The sequence below is a fragment of the Hyperolius riggenbachi genome, chromosome 3, assembly GCF_040937935.1.
Source record: "Hyperolius riggenbachi isolate aHypRig1 chromosome 3, aHypRig1.pri, whole genome shotgun sequence".
In the NCBI taxonomy this organism is placed as follows: Eukaryota; Metazoa; Chordata; class Amphibia; order Anura; family Hyperoliidae; genus Hyperolius; species Hyperolius riggenbachi.
In genome coordinates, this window is record NC_090648.1 from 499,146,602 (window position 1) to 499,165,429 (window position 18,828).

The 18,828-nt window shown below is 47.3% G+C and overlaps 1 long non-coding RNA gene across 1 annotated transcript in view; it reads left to right on the forward strand.

The window, feature by feature from the left end:
* LOC137561755 (uncharacterized) overlaps nucleotides 1–16,959 on the forward strand; it is a 35,113-nt gene extending 18,154 nt beyond the window's left edge. Inside the window, exon 2 of the long non-coding RNA XR_011030103.1 lies at nucleotides 16,747–16,959. This is a non-coding gene — a long non-coding RNA (uncharacterized lncRNA). The remainder of the gene's footprint in view (nucleotides 1–16,746) is intronic.
* The last annotated feature ends 1,869 nt before the right edge of the window (nucleotides 16,960–18,828 follow it).

The window sequence follows — 18,828 nt, forward strand, 5'->3', positions numbered from 1 at the left end:
GTCAGGATTTGATCCCATAGGCTACAGTTTGAGGCGGAGTGCTGTACAGATGCGTTGTGTTGCTATGGAGAGGGTGAAAGGGATGAGGGCATGATGGGCACGTAGAAGAACAATGGGCTCAGCCTACGACTAGAGTTGGGCCGAATCTCCGATTTTAGGTTCGCGAACCGGGTTCGCGAACTTCCGCGGAAGGTTCGGTTCGCGTTAAAGTTCGCGAACCGCAATAGACTTCAATGGGGATGCGAACTTTGAAAAAAAAAATTTATGCTGGCCACAAAAGTGATGGAAAAGATGTTTCAAGGGGTCTAACACCTGGAGGGGGGCATGGCGGAGTGGGATACATGCCAAAAGTCCCCGGGAAAAATCTGGATTTGACGCAAAGCAGCGTTTTAAGGGCAGAAATCATATTGAATGCTAAATGACAGGCCTAAAGTGCTTTAAAACATCTTGCATGTGTATACATCAATCAGGTAGTGTAATTAAGGTACTGCTTCACACTGACACACCAAACTGTTCACTGAACAGAACAGGTATGCAGTGGCGGGTTCACTGAACAGAACAGGTATGCAGTGGCGGGTTCACTGAACAGAACAGGTATACAGTGGCGGGTTCACTGAACAGAACAGGTATACAGTGGCGGGTTCACTGAACAGAACAGGTATGCAGTGGCGGGTTCACTGAACAGAACAGGTATGCAGTGGCGGGTTCACTGAACAGAACAGGTATACAGTGGCGGGTTCACTGAACAGAACAGGTATACAGTGGCGGGTTCACTGAACAGAACAGGTATGCAGTGGCGGGTTCACTGAACAGAACAGGTATACAGTGGCGGGTTCACTGAACAGAACAGGTATACAGTGGCGGGTTCACTGAACAGAACAGGTATGCAGTGGCGGGTTCACTGAACAGTACAGGTATGCAGTGGCAGGTTCACTGAACAGGTATGCAGTGGTGGGTTCACAGAACAGGTATGCAGTGGCGGGTTCACAGAACAGGTATGCAGTGGTGGGTTCACAGAACAGGTATGCAGTGGTGGGTTCACTGAACAGGTATGCAGTGGTGGGTTCACAGAACAGGTATGCAGTGGTGGGTTCACAGTACAGGTATGCAGTGGTGGGTTCACAGAACAGGTATGCAGTAGTGGGTTCACAGAACAGGTATGCAGTGGTGGGTTCACAGAACAGGTATGCAGTGGTGGGTTCACAGAACAGGTATGCAGTGGTGGGTTCACAGAACAGGTATGCAGTCAGGGACAAGCTAAGCCTAACTAATCTTTCCCTATGAGAGACAGTGCAGCAGCTCGCCCTACTCTCACTAATGCAGGCAGGCAGTGGCACACGAGTGACCGTAATGGCCGCCGCTGCCTGCCTTATATAAGGGGGGTGGCGCTCCAGGGGCTAGTGTAGCCTAATTGGCTACACTGGGCCTGCTGACTGATGTAGAGGGTCAAAGTTGACCCTCATGGTGCATTATGGGGCGAACCGAACTTCCGCAAAAGTTCGCCTGCGGGACGCGAACGCGAACCACGGAAGTTCGCATGGAACCGTTCGCAGGCGAACCGTTCGGCCCAACTCTACCTACGACTGGCTGAGATCTTTCAGTGATGAATCAGGGCGGTTGTACATGCGCTAGATTTTCCATTGAGATGGCCCGAAGCATGTGTACAAGGTTTAACCCCATTAGGGCCGACGTAGTTTGAATCTACATCCAGCAGGTGGTGCTGCCGCTCTGACTGGATGTAGATTTAACGTCCGTGAAAACGAAGCGTCCCACCACGATTGTGAGCACCCGAGAGGTGAGATTAAGCTGTCATATGACAGCTGACATCTCCCCTTAGTGATCAGAAGCCATCGCGTATGGCTTCTGATCACATGATCACTATGATCGCCGGCGGACCATAGTGATCACTAGTAAGAGCTGCGGCGGTAGAGGAGAAAGAAGAGGATCCACTCACCTTACTGCCGTTCCCCCGGCGATCGGTGCTCTCCTCCACTCTGGCCGGCAACCCCGCTTGCTCTGGCGTAAGTCTCGGGTCCCGGCTTGATGACGTCATCAAGCCGCGACCCGGAACTGAGCAACAGTGCGAGCAGTGATGCCGGCCAGAGCGGAGGGGTCCACAGCGGCTCATCGCTGGAGCCTAGGAGGTGAGTAAAGGCTGCTGCATACAGGGGGGGACACCTGGCCACACGGGGGGGGGACAGCCCAGCAAGCCCCAGCAGGGATCCGGCTGCCTGACCCCCCCCCCCACAAACAAACATGCCCCCCCCCCATGCCTGGTCCTTAAGGGAGGTTAAGCAGCCGGGCCTGAAAGGGTTAAAGAGGCCCTGTAGTGACATATAGTAGAATGTAGTAAATTATTATTCAGGTTACCCACTTTAAGATAACTATCCTAGTTTCAGCCTCTGAAACACCTCCTATATCTATATATTTATGTGTATTGGTATGTAGCTCCGCCCTCCCAGTGATGTCACAGCCTAGGCCAGCGGTGGCGAACCTATGGCACGCGTGCCGGGCCCGGCACTCGTAGCCTAATCTGCTGGCACGCCACCGCTGCTTATGAACTGGCCGCAGCGTCTACTAGACGCCGCCGCGCCAGTTCAAAGCCCGCAGCCCCGCAGCCTCCCGGGAGGCAGATCAGGGCTACGGCAAGATGGCTGCCGAAGCCCTGTACTGGAGACTATTTGTGTCTCCAGTACAGGGCTTCGGGCGCCATCTTCCCGTAGCCCTGCACTCTGCCTGTCAGCGGCAGCGCGGGAGACTGCAGGAGGAACGTCCGGGGGAGATGCGCACCAGAGAGAGAGAAGACTTCTGTCAGGTAAGTACATTACTTTTTTTGTAGGTGAAATGCGGCCCACTGTTATTTTCTGGTAAAATGTTTGGTCACGTTGTGTTTATGTCCTGTGACATGCTGCCCACTGCGTTTGTTTTCTGGTGAAATGCTGCCCGCTGCGTTTGTTTTCTGGTGAAATGCTGCCCACTGCGTTTGTTTTTTGGTGAAATGCGGCCCGCTGCGTTTGTTTTCTGGTGAAATGTGGCCCGCTGCGTTTGTTTTCTGGTGAAATGTGGCCCGCTGCGTTTGTTTTCTGCTGAAATGCTGCCCGCTGCGTTTGTTTTCTGGTGAAATGCTGCCCGCTGCGTTTGTTTTCTGGTGAAATGCGGCCCGCTGCGTTTGTTTTCTGGTGAAATGTGGCCCGCTGCATTTGTTTTCTGGTGAAATGCTGCCCGCCGCGTTTGTTTTCTGGTGAAATGTGGCCCGCTGCGTTTGTTTTCTGGTGAAATGTGGCCCGCTGCATTTGTTTTCTGGTGAAATGCTGCCCGCCGCGTTTGTTTTCTGGTGAAATGCTGCCCGCCGCGTTTGTTTTCTGGTGAAATGTGGCCCGCTGCATTTGTTTTCTGGTGAAATGCGGCCTGCTGCGTTTGTTTTCTGGTGAAATGTGGCCCGCTGCGTTTGTTTTCTGGTGAAATGTGGCCCGCTGCGTTTGTTTTCTGCTGAAATGCTGCCCGCTGCGTTTGTTTTCTGGTGAAATGCTGCCCGCTGCGTTTGTTTTCTGGTGAAATGCTGCCCGCCGCGTTTGTTTTCTGGTGAAATGTGGCCCGCTGCGTTTATTTTCTGGTGAAATGTGGCCCACTGCGTTTGTTTTCTGGTGAAATGCTGCCCGCTGCATTTGTTTTCTGGTGAAATGCGGCCCGCTGCGTTTGTTTTCTGGTGAAATGCTGCCCGCTGCATTTGTTTTCTGGTGAAATGCGGCCCGCTGCGTTTGTTTTCTGGTGAAATGCTGCCCGCTGCGTTTGTTTTCTGGTGAAATGCAGCCCGCTGCGTTTGTTTTCTGGTGAAATGCTGCCCGCTGCGTTTGTTTTCTGGTGAAATGCTGCCCGCTGCATTTGTTTTCTGGTGAAATGCTGCCCGCTGCGTTTGTTTTCTGGTGAAATGCTGCCCACTGCGTTTGTTTTCTGGTGAAATGCGGCCCGCTGTGTTTGTTTTCTGGTGAAATGTGGCCCGCTGCGTTTGTTTTCTGGTGAAATGTGGCCCGCTGCGTTTATTTTCTGGTGAAATGTGGCCCACTGCGTTTGTTTTCTGGTGAAATGTGGCCCACTGCGTTTGTTTTCTGGTGAAATGTGGCCCACTGCGTTTGTTTTCTGGTGAAATGCTGCCCACTGCGTTTATTTTCTGGTGAAATGCTGCCCGCTGCGTTTGTTTTCTGGTGAAATGTGGCCCACTGTGTTTGTTTTCTGGTGAAATGTGGCCCACTGCGTTTGTTTTCTGGTGAAATGTGGCCCACATTGTATGATTTTCTGCTGAAATGTTACCAACATTGCATTATTTTCTGCTGAAATGTTGCACACATTGCGTTTATTTTCTGGTGTCTGGGGTAACTGTTGCTGCATTTATTATTAAGGGCTCATTCACACTACAGAACGTATGCATGAATGCGATTTCATGCATGCGCTGCCAACGCACAGTGATCGCACGGAATGCACGTTGTGGTGCGCTAAAGCGTGGGCGTCGGCAGCTGTACCCATCGGGGAAACGTATGCGTTGTGCGTTAAAATGTTCCCAGATGCGTTACAACATAACGCATGGGAACGCACACCTGTAGTGTGAATGGTAACAAGGAAGTCTATTGACTTTCATGTTACCATATGAATCTTACATTATGTGCGTTGCGTCAAAACTGACAGCGCAGCACATAGTGTGAATGAGCCCTTAATGGTCATAGTTGGCTATATTTGCTGCTTTGGGGTTACGGCGGGTATAAATAGCATCATACAGTTTCTGCACACCCATGATGCGAATCCTTGTTTCACCACATCATGGCGGAAACACTGCTTTCTTATGCCTCGCTGTTACATCATTACGTTAGCTCCGCCCATACAATATCATGGCCACGCCCATTTTTCGGCACGGAGCAAACCCCCCCCCCCCCCCATTGGCACTCGGAGATAAATAAGTCGATGTTAGGTCGCAGTTTGGGCACTCGGCCTCTGAAAGGTTAGCCATCACTGGCCTAGGCTGTTTAGCTATGCTCAATTCTCCTTCCAGAGCATTCTGGGAGGCTAGGCATTATTTTCAATGGTTTCAGAATCAGAACTCTCTGTAACTAAACATTCCACAGAGCTGCGCCTGTCAGGACTAAACACATCGCTCCCAACTGCCCCTCTTTTGGAGGGACAGTCCCTCTTTGGGAGCCCGGTCCCTCTGTCCCTCTTTCCTCCTCATTTGTCCCTCTTTCAAGACTTTGTCCCTCTTTCTATGTAAATATATACATTTCTCTACTAAAAAATGTGCTTGATTGACTCCAAACTTTATTCCCATCCTTTAAATTGATATATTACTAATTTTAAAATGTTAATATGAAGGAAAATGCACAAGGATAGAAGTCCTTTCAAACCAGAGTGGTTTGAATTATAAAACAACATACTTTTCTTATGAAATCTTTATGGTATGCGCGGCTAGGGGGCATGGTGGGGGCGTGGTCAGGGCCGTGGCAGGGGCATGGCTGAAGTCAGGGCCGGGCCAAGGCAGAGGCTCAAGAGGCTCCAGCCTCGAGGCGCAGTGTAGGAGGGAGCAGATAACTCACTCAGCTGTCATTCCCCTATTGTGTTTTAAGCAAAGAGAAATAAGAAAAGGGGATACATGGCAGTGACTGCAAGCCTGATAACCAGAGATGAAGGTGTTGGGGGCCCTGGGCTGCCTCCTAGTCTAATAGCAATCAGTGTGTGACGGCTGGGGTGGGAGGGATGGGGGGTGCACTTTGGTGTCTCAGCCATATCCATCTGTAAATAGCGCCTGAGAATAATGGCGCATGGTGTTGCCGCTAATCCGTTTGCCGCTTATCGCTATTTAACGTTAAAGCCTTATTGTTATTTAACGTTAAAGCCTTATTGTTGTTTAGCGTTAACACACAGAACCCTCTCTGTACCTATCCCTAACCCCTAAACCCCCCCTGGTGGTGCCTAACCCTAAGACCCCCCTGGTGGTGCCTAACCCTAAGACCCCCCTGGTGGTGCCTAACCCTAAGACCCCCCTGGTGGTGCCTAAACCTAAGACCCCCCCTGGTGGTGCCTAAACCTAAGACCCCCTGGTGGTGCCTAACCCTAAGACCCCCCTGGTGGTGCCTAACCCTAAGACCCCCCCGGTTGGTGCCTAACCCTAAGAGCCCTGTGGTGGTGCCTCACCCTAACCACCCCCCTGGTGGTGCCTAACCCTAACCACCCCCCTGGTGGTGCCTAAATCTAACCACCCCCCTCGGTGGTGCCTAACCCTAAGACCCCCCCTGGTGGTGCCTAACCCTTAGACCCCCCTGGTGGTGCCTAACCCTAAGACCCCCCCCAGTGGTGCCTAACCCTAACCTTGACAGTGTTACATTAAATCCATTCATCGTTTTGCAGTTAAATAACGTCTGCAGTTTGGCTTATGTAGGGCGCTATTGACAAATAACGTTACTGTGGGCAATAACGTCTGCTGTTTGGCAAATGAACGGCACTATAGATAAATAACGTTAGTGTGTGCCAATATTGATAAATAACATTAGTGTGTGCTGTTTTTCTTCTTTTTTCCCTGTGCGACATTATTATGCAGTACTAACGATAAATAGCGATAAGCGTATCTTTTTAATGCGGCACCATTTTTATGCATAGGCGCTGTGCGCCATTATTCACTGATCCGGTTGGAGGACCTTGTCCCGGCTCTGGCTGAAGTGTCCCTCTTTCTCATCTCAAAAAGTTGGGAGGTATGCTAAACATGTCGCCACCTGTGATAGGAGAGAGGAGAGATTTGACAATGGGCAAACACTGACTGAATCATCTACAAATGAATTTTGTAAAAAAAAAAAAAAAAGCAACTTTATTCGCTATGTAATTTTCACTACAGTTCTGAATGTGTCAGTGTTCTCTGTGAAGTGCTGCAGAAAATATCAGCGCTATTTAAATGCAAAATAAAAATTATAATAATATGTCACTTTTAAATGATTCCTTTGCTGGTTTTCCAATGAATGTGTAAAGAAAAAGTAGCAATGAAAAGAAATCCACACAATCAGAGGATGGTTTTTTGTAGCATTTCCTTTGCTGAGAAAGCACCGCATGTCGCCAGGAACAATAGTGTGTATAGAAAAGTATGTCGCTGAAAGTACCTATTAGCGGTTATTATCTCAACTCTCAATAAAACAGTGTTGTCTACGGCGAAACCGGTCGAGATTGCTGAGGCATCCGACTGATCTTCCCGGCTGGCCGAATCTACCTTATGTTTTTAGCGTTGTCTAGTTTCCAGGACACTTTCTGGGTTGTCTTTTATTAACCTCTTGCCGACGGCTCCACGCCAATTGGAGTGAACGCGGCGGCAGACCCGCTCAACGCCTATTGGCTTGAAGTCCTGGGGGCGGAGATTGCAGGGGATAGTGCGCTTGAATGATGGAGCGGCCGTCTATTTACATTGTACAGCGCTGTGATCTATGGCAGCGCTGTACTGGGGACAGCCGTGTCACTCGGTTGTCCCCTGGAGAGGCTGAAGAGCGATCGGCTCTCATAGGCTGATGCTTGTGACAACCGATTGCGTTGATTGGCTGGTGGGGGAAGGGAGGAAGGGGGGCAGTAAAAAAAAAAAAAAAGAAAAGTAAAACGTATAATAAAAAAATGACAACAAAATCAATTAAAAAAAAAAAAAAAAATCAGCAGCAGCGATCAGAGCCCACCAACAGAAAGCTCTGTTGGTGGGCAGAAAAGGGGGGGGGGGATCACTTGTGTACTGAGTTGTACGGCCCTGCAGCAAGACCTTAAAGCTGCAGTGGCCTGAATTGTAAAAAATAGCCTGGTCACTGGGGGGGGTGTAAGCCTGTGGTCCTTAAAGGGATACTGTAGCGTTGCCATGTCCTCCCTCCCGCTGATGGTGCCAGGTGCGTACTGCGCAGGCACAGACCATACCGGGCCTGCGCAGTACGTTCCTGGTGCCATCAGTGAGAGCAAGGACACGGCAACGCAGGCGCAGTGGTTTTCAGACTTTAAAGTCTGAAATTCCAGAAGTGAACCGGAGGCGGGGCCGGAGCATCGGTGAGTGGCTGCGCGGGCACAGGATGTCTGCGGGGGACCATTAGAAGCCCCGGGTAAGTTCAACTCATTTTCCCCCAACCCCCCTACAGTATCCCTTTAAAAACGTAACAAGTAAAAAAAATTTTATTTTTTTTTACACTATTAATGAATAAATTATTAAGCCAGTGTTCGCCCATTTTAAAATGTTTCCTCAACCCAGTTTACATTCTGAAATGTATCACCAGTGGCGACATCTTTAGTCTTGTCAGGTAATCTTTACTGTTTGGTTACTGAGCGTTCTAAAGCCAGTACAAAATATACCTGGTGTCCCAGAATGCTCTGGGGAGAATTCCACAACCGAGAATCCTGCATAGCTAAACAGCCTAGGCTAAGCACCACTGTCAGGGCGGGGTTACATAATAATATACAGCAATATATAGATACAGGAAGTGTTTTTGATGCTAAAACCAGGAAAATTACTGTAATAGTGTGAATAATGTAGTGTATCCTACTATATGTCACAACAGTGCCTTTTTAACCCTTTCCAACCACTAAAATGTATATATCTATTGGCCCGGGTGTCAGTACATTCATCCAAGGTACAGGACACACAAGTAGATTTAAAGGACAACTGAAGAGAGAGGTGTATGGAGGCTGCCATGTTTATTTCCTTTTATGCAATACCAGTTACCTGGCAGCCCTGCTTATCTGTTTGGCTGCAGAAGTGTCTGAATCACACCAGAAACAAGCATGCAGCTAATCATGTCAGATCTGACAATAATGCCAGAAACACCTGATCTGCTGCATGCTTGTTCAGGGTCTAAGGCAGCCTTTCTCAACCTTTCTACTCTGGAGGAACCCTGAAAATAACTTTTTGATCTCAAGGAACCCCGACAAATAATTTTTTGATCTTGAGGAACCCCTGCATTTATTTTACAGGAGGCGTGGTCTTTGAAAGTCTATGTGGCTGTTTATTTTACTACCCCCTATTACACTGCCACTCGTTATACTGTCTCCTGACCCCCCAATTTAGTGCTTCTTGTTACAGTACCACCTATTATAGTGAGCTCCATTATACATCCCCACGATGGGAAAAATGCCAAGGAACCCCTGCAGAGTACTCAAGGAACCCTGGGGTTCCAGGGAACCCTGGTTGAGAAAGCCTGGTCTAAGGCTATGAATAACGACGAATACTGACGAATCGCCGCACATATCCACAGCAATCGCCGTCCACGCCGTACGCCGTGAACCTCAGCCACCCACTCTGTCATCTCTATGACGGCAGAGTTCCTGTGAGCTGGTCAGGAGCTGCTTTCATTGGCTCCTGACCCTGCCTGTCAATGTAAGCCAATGGGAGCTGCTTACGTTGATAGACAGGGTCAGGAGCCAATGAAATTGGCTCCTGACCAGTTCACAGGGCTCTGCCATTATAGAGGTGTCAGAGCGAGTGAGCTATGGCGGGGAGACAGTGGCGAGATCGTCGGGAGCGGCGAGAACGTGCGGTGTCGGTGGATTGAAATCTACACCCTGGCCACAAGGTAGCCATCAAAGCAGGGCGTAGATTTCAATTAGCGTGGTCCTTAAAGGGACTCCGAGCAGTGCATAAAATCAAAATCTGAACTTACCTGGAGCTTTCTGCAGCCCACCGTAGGTCGGGAGGTCCCTCGGCGTCCTTTTGGCCGACTCCCAGGCCCTGCTCCGAAATGGCTCCCGGTGATACCGGGACCGAGTGTCGGGCTCCCTCTTCCGGAAAGATGACATCAGACGTCACCACGCCGGCCACCTCGCGTCATCACGGCGGCCGGCGTAACAGTACTGCACATGCGTGGTTTAATCACGCATGCGCAGTACTGTCACGCCGGCCACCGTGGTGATGACTGACGTCATCTTTCCGGAAGAGGGAGGGAAGAGGGAGTTAAGTGTATGTGTTACAGGCAAAGTACGAAATCCAAACATTTAATAGAATGTCTATACCATTTCAGGCAAAGTACCTTATACTTAGTCCCTTATACTTAGTCTAGCCATTTTATAGAATAGTTAAATGTGATCATCTAGGCAAAGCATATAATGAGAAACTGCAAACTGCTTATTAGTTTTAGCTTAGTACCATTTAGGGAATTGAGTTCCTGGATTCTTGGCGATCTTAGTAATATCTTTGTGTGCAGATCTCAAATGAGATCAGAGAAGGATCGAATCCGTCCACACACTGTACACAAATTATCAATAGATCTCAGCATAAAATCACTCGTAATGCTTTCCAATGGTGACACGCGCATTTGTTTATAACCCTGTGTTTTTTCTACTGCATTTAGCATGCGTCCCCAATCCATAAAATTGCAAATCGTATGCCTTTACCATAGAATGCCGTCAAATTGACGGAGCTCCATGGTGGATGGAGCGCGTATTAAACCATGTACTAAACGTGCCAAAACAATGGGTAATTTTGGCGCCGGGTCAATTGTGCCTAAAGTGATCGTCTGCAAATTGCGGCTATGGGGGAGCTCTGGATTTCTGCTATACTAAAGCAGAATTCCGGTTTTAATATTTTTTGGTGGGAGCGTCGCTGGGGCAATAATTTCAGCTAGGTAGTGGGGTTAGGCCTGGGTAGGAGCTGGTGCTCTCATACGGGCAATCTAGTTAAATTGGCTGACGCCCCAGAGACGGTTGTGTGGGCCCTTTAAAGAGAAACTCAGACCAAGAATTGAAATGTATCCCAATCAGTAGCTGATACCCCCTTTTACATGAGAAATCTATTCCTTTTCACAAACAGACCATCAGGGGGCGCTGTATGACTGATATTGTGGTGAAACCCCTCCCACAAGAAACTCTGAGGACCGTGGTACTCCTGGCAGTTTCCTGTCTGTAAACCTTGCTGCATTGTGGGAAATAGCTGTTTACAGCTGTTTCCAACTGCCAAAAAAGCATGCAGCAGCTACATCACCTGCCAACAGTAAAAATGTCACCATGTAATAAATGTCAGAATGTAAATCAGGGATTTAAAAGATGTTACAATGGGCAAACACTGACTAAATCATTTATACATAATTATTGTAAAAATGAAGCACTTTTTTTATTACATAATTTTCACTGGAGTTCCTCTTTAAGACTCTTCCCCTGAAAAGGAGTCACTTAAGATGTGCGGCACAAGTTGATGGTGGTCCCCCTGGGCCACGATTTGATGCACACAGTGGAGGGGTCTCACCTGTCCAGCTGGTGCGCTCCTCTGCTTTCCTTCATCTTCCTTCCATTTCCATACCTGTAGCGTCTTTGTTCCCAAGACCTGCCAGCATGTTACGTAAGTCACAGAGACAAGTCATTGGTGGGTACGGAGACGGAAGGATGCTGAAGAACGTAGGAGGAGGGCACTCGCTGGATAGGTGGACAGTAGGCATGGTCAGTAAGATGCAAATAATTTCAAGTTGATGCAGCATTATGCAAAGTAATGCAGCTTCAACATGAACCAATCAAATCCTGCTGAGGTAAGATTCGATTGGTCTATTTTCAAGCTGCACACATTTGCATATTCTTGCATCAACTCCATATTATTTGCATCTCAATGACCATCCCGAGTGTGAATACTCATCAACAAATCGAGGCATATCTGGAGGATGGAGGGAGCAAAGCCACCTTAATGCACCTAATACCACTATATTGGGAGGATCAGGGGGGCTCCATGTTAACTTTTACCCACTGCCCCATTTTATCTAGAACAGGCACTGCAGGTAATCGATATTTAGATCTGTGGGAATTACTTTATGAATGCTGTGACTAGACGATGGAACGGCATAAGTTATGAGGGGCAAGCATCTTGAGGAAGAACATCTGTGAAAACAGGACTCAAAGACAGGACCAGAGTGCTCTAAAAAATGAAAATAAAAAAAATTATATTACGTTAACATATTGAAAGTTCATAAATAACAGAGAAAACAAAACATATTACATTTTCTTTTTAAGAAAGAAACACATTTTTCAATTTGTAATAATGCATTAAAGGTTTTAACGATCCGTTAACCAACCCGCCGTTCGCCTCCTGTCGCCCTCCCACGCGGCAGAGGGGGTTGTCAGGTGTTCCTAGCCCCGTCCTAATCATCCTGGATGAGATGGACATCTCAGGGTTATCAAGATCCGAATCCCAGCTCTCCTCTTGGGGGGCTCGTCCGGGATCATGGGTTGCGGTGGAGCCAATGATTGGAATGCACACAAGACAGCTCATTAAGGATTTCATTAAGATGCTAATGTTTAGCGCTTCCTAGAAAAATGAGATTTTAGCTGTTCAATTATGTAATTAGAGTCACGGAATGAAGGAAAGAATTGCAAAGCGATTGTCTAATGGGAGAAACACAAACATCTCACAATAACGCGGTAAGCAGAACGTGCGAATCCCCCGGGCCCCAGAGACTTGAAGCTGTTACTGTGTCTTACTCCTTGTTCAAAGCGCTATCTAATGTATATGGATGTTAGCTCAGCTGTCTGCCTGGTATACATGCCATGCCTCCAGATAATATAAGACAATATCCAAACCAGCGGTATTAATGAAGTAATTATTTCTTGGAGATAATATAAATATTCAGGCTTAGATAATTATCCCCCACCCTATTTGATTTGATGTGAGAAAAAAAGCAACTACTTAGTCCTCTTCTTGTCTTACTTCATTGGTTCTCCAGGGCCACCACCAGAATCTCTAAAAACTGTGTAAAATATACTACTGTCAATGCCTCAAACTACCCCCCAATGCCTCAAACTAATCCCCCTTCTAGTGCCAAAAACTAACCCCCACCGAATTCCTAAAACAAATCCCCCTTCCTATCGCATTAAACGACCCCACCCCCAACTAATACCTAAAACTGATCCCCCCTCCTTGAGCATAAAACTACCTTCCCCCCCTACCCACAACTAATGCCCCCTCTTAGTGCCTAACCCTCCTGCCCCCCACCTAATGCCTAAAACTAACTCCCCTTACCTAATATCTAAAAAATTAACCCTTCCGTGACTAAAACGAACCCCACTTCACCCAATGCCTAAAACTAACCCCCCACCCTCCTAGGACATAAAACTACCCCCCACCTAATACTTAAGAATAATCCCCCTTCTAATGCCTAAACCTAACCCTCCCCCTCCGTCATATATTATTTGTAGCTGATCGGACACTCTACTATAAAGCTGCATAAGTAGCCGATCAGTTATACTCTCACTCCCAACTGACCGTCTGGGCGCCCGATTACCGATTTACGTTATTGGTGTCAATTATACACCTGCCAAGCCGCACGTCCAAATCACCTGCTTCGCTTCTTGGGCGCAGAATAAGAGTACTACCAGTACACCTCCAATCACAGCCATGGGGCCTTCCTCCTCCTACCTATCTGTCTATCTGTCAGGCTAACTTATGGAGTCCCAAGGAGCCTTATAGACAGGCCATGGTTCCCTTCCTACGCCACAGAAGCATAACTGTTCCATTTCCAGTCCTTCCAGACTCCCTAATGCTGCTACTGCCTATAGAGCACACCCTAGTGGCTGTAGCTCTGACGCTTTGAGTTCGCCATGACACCTAACCCTAAATGTCCCACAACATAAACCCCTTCCTGATCACGCTAACCTCCCCCTGACATCATCTGCTTCCTTACAGTTGGTGTTGGAGTTTGGTGGAGCGACAAACTGCAATTGCAATACTTACACCATTATATAAATGGGCTGTGCTGGCATAGGGGACAGGTGAGCTGCAGCCAGACCCCAATCACTGCTAAAACATACACGCAAGAAAGGGGAGATATGCTCCTAATGCTCAGGGACCAGGATTTTAACTACCTGCAGACCACCGCAGTATAAATCTACGGCAGGCAGGGGGCGCTGCGGTTCTGACCTGACGTAAACTCTACGTCCCATTGACCGCGCGCCCCCGCCCGTCCCCGGAGCCAATGAAAGCGGCACCTGTCCGGCGCACAAAGCTCTGCCGTCATAGCGACGGCAGAGAGAGCAGCCTGCGGCGGGGACAGAGCGGCGGGAGCGGCGGATTTTAGCGTTGATTGGTCGGGAAGCAGCGGTTTACTGGACGAGCACCCTCTGGTCCTTAAGGGGGCAGAGGGTGCTGGTCCCGAAGTGGTTAAAAGGGAAAAGCAGCTACTGAGGTGAGTGGTCAATTTACAAACAAACAATAATTAACCCTCTGCACTCAAGACACTGACAGCAACCTGGAACACTAGCTGTCAATAGCAGCCAATTTATCTAGAGGCTTTGAAGTGCTCCAGGACAATTTATTTAGCACATTTTTTATTTTTTATTTGTTACATTACCTTGCTACTAATTAGTATTGCTGTAATGTGTATATATGGCTACTTGTCACTCGGGGGCAGTGTGAGACAATAACAGAGGACATAACAATAACAGAGGACTTCTGCTTTCAGTTTCTATATTTTCTGCTAGCAGAGAGATATCAAAGCATTCCAAGAATTTACGGCACAAATGAGTTCTGCTGACTGAGGTCAAAAACACTGCACTTACCTCAAATGAGATAATCTCTTTGAAGCTGCCAATGGGTTAAAAACAACTAGGTTGCAAATTGTATTCAGTTGCACAAAGAGAACATCAGCTTAAAAAAATGGTTTGCATGCAGAAGCTTTGTGTACTAATTAAACCCCTTTTCACCCGCGTAGAGGTCGCTTCTTGTGAAAAGGGCCTCTACTATACCAGTCAGTCACCAAGCAAGCAAACATTCCATGCTCATGAAAGTTTTAAACTACCCTTAACCTCCCCAGCGGTATGGACAGAAATGTCCATCCATAAAAACATGTTATGAACAGTATAAACGTGCATACACATCAATACTCTCCTGCACTGTATACTAGACCCTTGCTTGACACATTTTGGCAAGTTACAGGAAAAAAAAAAGTTTTAAAAATAAATTTTATCACTTTTTGCAAAGAAATCCTGGGAAAATTGAACGCCGGGGAGGTTAAGCTAGGTACACTTGCTAGCTATGCCCACTGGATTGAAATTGGCCAAGACAGCCATTAAGGACAGTGTCGACCAAGAATATAATGCGTGTACAACCAGGGCTGGATTTGCGCTCTTTACCGCCCAAGGCCACTGTCAGCAGCCGCCCTCCTTCAGTATAGGTAACCGGATGTCCCCTCCCCTCCTCCAACTTAGGTATCCAGATGACCCTTCCCCCTCCCTCCAGTATAAGTAGTCTGTTGACCCTTCCCGCTATTATAGACAGCCAGATAACCCTTTCCCCCACACCTCCAGTCAGGGTCGGACTAGGACACTGGGGGCCCACCAAAGAAATTTCAACCTGGGGCCCACACATCCCATGATTGCGATGAAAAAAGGGCGTGACCATGCACAGGAAGGTGGGCGTGGTCATGATGTATTATGGACAGGGCCAAATGTACATGATCTTAGAAGCATTGTAATTCAGAGACACTGCTGCCCAGCAAAACTTTGCATAGAGTCCCCTCCTTCAATATAAAGTAATGTCCTACTTTGCAGAGGTTGTGACCGCAGAGGTTGCGAGTTGCGACCGCATCAGGGCCCATGGGCCAAAGGGGCCCCGAAGGGCCCTCCCTCAACTACAGTGTTGTTAGCTCTCTATTGGTCCTTTGCTCATAATAATCACTTCTATAGATACTTTGAACAGTGGTAATCATTAACAAGTTATTTCCCATCCCCTTCTTGCACCTCGGACACTGTAGTTGCCATTGGCAGGTTTTGGTGCGCCGTATCAATTGTTATGTATAGAGTGCTTGGGGGGCCCCATTGTAAAATTTGCATCGAGGCCCACAGCTCCTTAGCTACGCCACTGCTCTCAGCATGAGTGATTACAGCACTGAGAAGAGAATTTTTGTGCTGCAGGCAGCAATTGGAGCTCTGTCAGACAAGGAGGGGGGAGACCAGAGACCTGGAGGGGGGGGGGGGGGGGGCACCGAGGGAAAAAACTGTACTACTGTGGCCCAGTCCGACCCTGCCTCCAGTATAGGTAGCCAGATAACCCTTTCCCCCCTCCTCCAGTTTAGATGCCAGATTACCCTAACTTCCATAAAGTTAGCCTGATCACCACCCCTCCCTCCAGTATAGGTAGCCAAATGACCCTTCCCCTCTTCCCGAGTATAGCCTCCTGCCCACCCCGCCCCTTGATCCTGTGGTGCCCTAGGCCATGGCCTATGTGGCCTTGGCTAGAATCCGGTCCTGTGTACAAGAACCTCTCAATGTCGCCTAAGGATCCAGCATATCAGATCTTTAGCGACATAGATGCCCGGCTGATCCCCAAGCAGGGGTGCTGCAAAGGCTCTTGTGGCCCCAAGGGGCACATCTTTTGTATCCCCCCCCCCAGTTAGAGGCTCCTACTCCCGTAATCATAGGTAGTCAAAGGTGCCCCCCAAAAATAGGTAGCTGCCAATATAGGCAGGTAGCCAAAGGTGCACCCCCTAGTACAGGTAGCCAAAGTGTTCCTCCAGTATAGGTAAGCCAAAATTGTGACCCCCCCCCCCCCCCCACACACACACACAGACAGGGCAGCCCTGACTTTGGGTGAGGCCCCAAGCGACTGCTTGATTTGCCTTGGCCAAGAAGCACCCCAGCCTCTGAGTCGCCTCAGGTACACTTTAACTGGCTTGTCAGATGCTAAATATTTAAATACAATATAGATCAATGAAATGATAACTAAATAACAAAAAACAAAGATGTTTCTGTTACAGAGTTTACATCACAAGTTTTTTTTTTCTTTTCCAGAAACAACAATAAAGAATTAGCTCTTCTTTCTTAGATATTCCATAGGGGACAATTCACAAAGACTGCCAGGAATATGAAATGACATCATCTCCTCTTCTTATGTAACAGCTCCGAATGCTTTTGAATTTAAAGAAGGACAAATTCAAACAACTGCACATTCCTGACCCTGAATTAAACCACTGCATCATAAAAGCAGCTTATGATGGTAACATACATGATTAGAAGGTTGATTGCTTTATAATTATTATTATTTATTTAGCACTGATATGTTCTGCAACACTTTACAGAGTACATAGTTATGTCACTGACTGTTCTCAGAGGAGCTCATAATCGAATCCTACCATAGTCATAGTATATCGTCTATACCATATTATTATTGTGTATTTCTTTAGCACTGACATCTTCTGCAGCACTGTACAGAGTATATAGTCCTGTCACTGACTGTCTTCAGAGGAGCTCACAATCTAATCCCTATCATAGTCATAGTCTAATGTCCTACCATATTATTATTATGTATTTCTTTAGCACTGACATCTGCAGCACTTTACGGAATACATAGTCATGTCACTGACTGTCCTCAGAGGAGCTCACAACCTAATCCTACCATAGTCGTAGTCTAATGTCTTACCTTATTATTATTATTATGTATTTATATAGTGCTGACATCTTCTGCAGCACTTTACAGAGTACATAGTCAAGTCACTGACTGTCCTCAGAGGAGCTCACAACCTAATCCTACCATAGTCATAGTCTAATGTCCTACCATATTATTATGTATTTATATAGCACTGACATCTTCTGCAGCACATTACAGAGTCATGTCTCTGACTGTCCCTCAGAGGAGCTCACACTCTAATCCTACTTCTTTGGAGAAATCCTTGATGCTTGTAAAAATTGAGGGCAAAAAAAGAAGAGGAGGGCAGAAGCTAAGATGGATAGACAGCATATGTGAAGCTATGACCATGCCTATGCAACAGCTGAAAAAAAGCAGTAATTACCCAACACATGGCATACAAAAGTACATATGGTCACAAAGAGTTGGAGTCGACTCAGTGAATGAGAAGTAAAGAAAGGAATGTTGTCTATCACTTTGTGTCTGCATGCTGTTTATATTCACTTACCAACTAGTAGAGTTTGACTCCTTTCAAAACTTAGATTCAGTTGGGCTTTAATCTCAGTGGTGACAGGGTTTCTTTATATAAACAGCAGTGAATCCTTTTAGGATTATTCCCTGCTGCCTGGAAGATTGATCTTAGAACAAAGAACAAACAGCCGTTATTTCATTTTTTTGGCTGATAGGCTCGCCCGGCTCTCGGTGTGTAAATGTTATCCGGATATCACTTATTGCTTTGAGACCTGGGAACCCTGAGAGGGATTCTGCTTAGCCCGCTCTCTCCCGCGCCTTCACAAAATGGATGAACTCCTGCCCTGGGCTCACCCGCCAACAGCTGGGGCTATCCGTTTCCTGTCTGCTTACCAGCATGCGGCAGCGTGTGCACCGATGGTGCCGCAGCTAATAGAGCTGCCAAGGTACACGACGTCCAGACAAATCTATCCGCGAGAAACGTTCAAAGCAAACACTGTCAAAATAGCCGTAACCATGTTGAATCAACGTCGGGCCAGATGTTGGGTAAATGGAACAGATGACATAAACGTTATCAGACTGGATGAGCAAATCTGGTTGGCTGTTATTTATGAAGCTTATTTGCATGGTCGATGGTGTCCTTTTGTCAGGCTAAAATTCCAAATGTTTGCTTATGTCTTATGGGCAACCCTGCTTCCAAAAAAAACAAGTTTGGACGTTCGTTGTGCGTAAACAGAAACAGAATGTGATGCCTTGCAAAATCATTCAGACTTGATGTTCAAATAGTACAAATACAAAATGTCAAATGTTGAACTGAGAAAGTTTAAAGAGGAACGTTTAGCGAAAAGGGGGGAAAAAATAAATCAATACTTTGAAAAGTGAGAAGTTAAAAAACAGGAGATCAAGAAATTACTGATATTTGCCATGTCATTTGTTCATATTGTTTGATCCACAATCAGCTTGCAGGTATCATACTTACTACTGGCAGACAGGAAAAA